Source organism: Peromyscus leucopus, chromosome 7 (assembly GCF_004664715.2).
Source record: "Peromyscus leucopus breed LL Stock chromosome 7, UCI_PerLeu_2.1, whole genome shotgun sequence".
Taxonomy (NCBI): Eukaryota; Metazoa; Chordata; class Mammalia; order Rodentia; family Cricetidae; genus Peromyscus; species Peromyscus leucopus.
The window spans coordinates 72,130,602-72,135,125 of NC_051069.1; the positions used below are offsets into that span (position 1 = coordinate 72,130,602).

The window sequence follows — 4,524 nt, forward strand, 5'->3', positions numbered from 1 at the left end:
TAGTATATTTAACAAACCCAATGGAATCTATACATAAGCTACAGAGATTAATCCATGAATTTAGCAAGGTTATAGGCTAAAGTGTCAGCATAAAATGTTATCTAATCTCTGTATATTAATAGTGAATAATTTATAATGTTTTTTTGCAATAGATGTTAAGGTATACACTATCTTTAAATAATCTGTAGGTGCAGTGTATATCTACTCAAAATCCAGCAAATCTCTCTGGTGGAAATTGATAAAAAAAATTATTTAGAAATTAAAAGAATGTGAAATGCCTAAAACAATCTTGAAATAAAAGAGCAGAAGAGAAGATTTATACATTTATATTTCAAATAACCAACTGTAGAGATGAATGAAGCAGAGGGGATGAAGAAATAGACAACTATGTAGTCACTTAATTTTGAACAGAAGAGTCAGAGTGATTCAATAGGGAGAAGGGGGAGGAAATTCAAAGGGGATAGCCATTAAAGCACACTAGAACTCTAAGATATCCATGAGCATGAATTTTGTCATTATTTCACACCACATACAAAAATTAATTCAAATTTGACCACATATCTAGGTATAAAGATTAAGATGATAGATCTTCTAAATGAAAACAATAACAAAAAAAAAAATCAAAAACAAAAGAACCACCCAGGAAAATGTCAGTGACCTTAGAAGCTACAATTATAAAGAAAATAAAAAGCTAATTTGGATTCTAGCCAATCAAAACTGTTCTTCAAAAGTCAGTTAAGCAAATAAAAAGACAACACATAAACTGGAAGATAATATTTGCAAAACACATTATCATACAAGACTTAGATCTAGAATATATGCAGATTTCTTTCCACTCAGTAATAATAAGACAAAAAATATAATTAGAATTCAAGCCAAGGGTTAAACAAATGCTTCACTAAGGAGGAAATGCAGTAGGCAAATAAGCTTATAAAAATGTCTCACATCATTAGTTATCAAGGAAATGTGAGTTTAATTCACACACACCTGCTAGGCTGGCTCAGCTTTGAGATTGCCAAATGCTGGTGAGGATGTGCCTCTGAACTCAGAGACTGCTGGAGAGAATTTAGGCAGTGTAGAATTTGGGAAAAAAATTTCAATTTCTTATAAACATTAAACACACATTTTCCATATGATTCCATAGTTATTTAACTAAGAGAAGGGAGCATATGCCAAAATAAGAAGAAAAACAGCACCAGGCAGTGGTGGTGCACGCCTTTAATCCCAGCACTCGGGAGGCAGAAGCAGGCGGATCTCTGAGTTCGAAGCCAACCTGGTCTGCAAAGCCAGTTCCAGACAGCCAAGGCTACACACAGAGAAATCCTATCTTAAAAATCCCCAAACCAAACCAAACAAACAAACAAACAAAAACCCCAAAACAGCACTCAATATGTATGTTCATGATGACTTATACAAGAATGTTTACGCAACTTTTCTCAGAATAGACTCAGGTCGGAAACATTCAAAACACCATCAACCTGTGAATAAATTAGCAAGTTATGGTATGTCCACATTATGGACTACTATCCAACAGCAAAGAAGGAATTACCTATGCACATAATACCAGATGCCATAAAGAATCGTATTTAGTGAAAGAAATCGTATGCAAGAGCTGTGTATTGTGCTATTCTGTTGTATGAAACTCCAGAAAAGGCCAAACCACAAGGTTAACAAACTAGTCAAGGTTTTCAAGAGAGAAGGGGCGGGGGATTAACAGAGTCACAATGCAGAACTTCCATCATCATCACGCTTCCTCCCTTTGGAGTTAAGCCTGCCCCTTCTTTAGAGACCTTCTTCCTGCTGTCAACCTTAAGCAAGGAGACTAGCTAGCTACTTTGAAGCTGGGGACAGAATGGTGGAGCAGGTGGTTTCGGAGGAAGGCTAAGGTGGGAAAACATGAGGAGTGAAACATTGGTGAGTGTTTCAAAGTTGTTCTAGGATGTGAGGGCGATCTGGCTGCAACATCTGTCACCCCATTGATCGCCAGGGTTGATTCCGCTGATCTGGCTGGCTAGGCGGGTGTCCCCTTCCTCCCTCACCGCTCCATGTGCGTCCCTCCCGAAGCTGCGCTCGCTCAGTTGAAGAGGACGACCTTCCCGAATAGAGGAGGACCGGTCAAGGGTATACGAGTAGCTGCGCTCCCCTGCTAGAACCTCCAAACAAGCTCTCAAAGTTGTTCTAGATTTAGCAACATTCTCTCACAGCACTTCTATTTCGTCTTTGAGATAGACAGCACTCTGGAAACCACTTGTTTGAATATCAATTTTCTGGATAACCTGTAAACATTTGGCAGGCTGTCATCTCACTGCTGGGTCTTTGTAACATCTCAGAGGTGTTTGATACCTGGCTAAACATCCTCTCCCACTCTTAGAGCTGAGCAATGCGCAGTGCATTTTTTCAGACCCTGCCTTTGACTGTTTCTTCTGCTTGGGATGCCAATTCCTTGACCAGCCTTACCCTCCAGTGTTACTTCAGCGAGTCAATTTTTACTTCCTTCCAGTTCCAACTGTAGCTTAAAGGTCGCCTGAAGAATACCTCCCTGCCTCTGGAGACTTGTGGGCCAAGCCTATACTTCCTGAATTCTTCTCTTACAGTTCTTGAAAATGATGTTGCCATATCTTTTTTTCCCTTCTTATTTAATTCTGATTCTTCCCCCTTGCATAATAGGCAGCACTCAGCAGACCTTTAATCAACATTTGCTAAATGGATGATTTCTTTTCCTACAAATCACATGATATATACAGGCAGCATTAACCTTACATAATTATTAGGTTTGAGAAGAGAATAAACCCCAAATCTCCTCCATGGAAACTAAAAACACGGCGAATCAACACTGACTAAGGTGGATGCCAAACCTCAAATCCTTGGAGAGACCTGTTATGGGGACTTCCAATGGCAGCTGAAATAAGGTATATAAATAGACCGTAATGCAACCCAATTTTCGTTAAGAAGTTCTTCAAAGATAATATAATAAATTCACGTGTACAATTCCTTTAGCATTAGAAGTTCATAACATTAGTAAGATTCAACTCCAGACCACAAGACGCTTCCTGCTCCAAACCTTTTAAACTTCCAGGGCTTTTGAGACCACGCATCAAAGATGGCTCAGCACCAAGAGTCTTCGTGACGCAAGCTGGATTTGTTCGTGCTCCCCCAAATTCCAACTGGCAGATCAGCCTGTGTGATTGCTTCAGCGACTGAGGAGTCTGCCTCTGTGGGACGTTTTGCTTTACATGCCTTGGGTGTCAAGTGGCAGCTGACATGAATGAATGCTGTTTGTGTGGGACAACTGTGGCGATGAGGACTCTCTACAGAACCCCATTATGGCATTCCCGGATCTATTTGTGATGACTATATGGCCACCCTCTTCTGTCCCGGTAGCTCTCGTGCCAAATCAAGAGAGACATTAACTGGAGGAGAGCCATGAACGCTCTCTAAGGTACTGGATGGGGAGAGCTCTTGCTGAAGCCAATGAATACAGAACACGCCTCTTCAGCCCCAGTCTTTCGAAATCTTTCGCAACTGAGATGCGATGGATGACCAGATAATTACAAGATGATGGCGTTTTAGAAATGCAACTTTTTGATTTATTTTAAATGGATGTTGCTTTTTGACTTGGCTTCTCCTTGTCCCCATATCATCAAATATTCCAGCTTATACATTTTTTACACTTTAAACATAAAACCAAATAAAAGATTTTACTAAGAGGAAAACAAAAAAGTTCACTAAATTAGCTTGATAATTAGATGGGAAGTCATGAAAAGATTATGTTAAGTAAATTTTCATGTGGTCTAATCCAGCCTTCCTGTGAGGCAAGTACCAGTGTTAATTCAACTGATTTTTCTTTTAAAGTACAGTTATCTACTTACTTTCAGAAATTAGAATTAAAATGTGATTAGTGGAAATCTTCTAACCACAACAAACAAAACAAAAGAGTCCTGTTGGCATGTAAGTCATGTATTGTGTCGTGTGTGTGTGTGTGTGTGTGTGTGTGTGTGTGTGTGTGTGCAGTTGCTACGTATTGCTCCAGGAGAAGCTGGAGGACATGCAGGTGAGTGCAGACACTCCTACTTCTGTAACGTTCATCAAATGCTGGAGAGGGGCGGAGAATGCAGAATCGGGCCTAAGATCAGTGTGTCCAGCCCTTGACAATAACAATGAGATTTGAAAACAGAAAATGTCACTGATGGAAGTTCAACATCTCAACAGTTCAGTTTTTTTTTTTTTTTTTAATACAGGCGCAATTCAGGAGTAAAAAGAAAACAGTAGCATCAAAAAACAAAAGAGCAATAACACTAAAACCAAACCAAAGCAACATGAACCAAACAGCAACAAAACACATCTCCTCTTGCCTGGTTAAATCCTTAGCGCCGTGATCACAACAGAAAACAATAAATAGGTATAAACCCAGTGAACTTAGAAATCTCTCAATTTAAATAAAGTGTGGTGATCAATCTTGATTTCAATTTAATTGGATTAAGAAACCCCAGGATTAAGAAACCCCAAGGAGATTAGAAAACATAC

At 39.3% G+C, this 4,524-nt stretch overlaps 1 pseudogene; it reads left to right on the forward strand.

Annotated features, from left to right (window-relative positions):
* The first annotated feature begins 2,045 nt into the window (after positions 1 to 2,045).
* On the forward strand, positions 2,046 to 3,438 carry LOC114680652 (annotated as a pseudogene).
* The last annotated feature ends 1,086 nt before the right edge of the window (positions 3,439 to 4,524 follow it).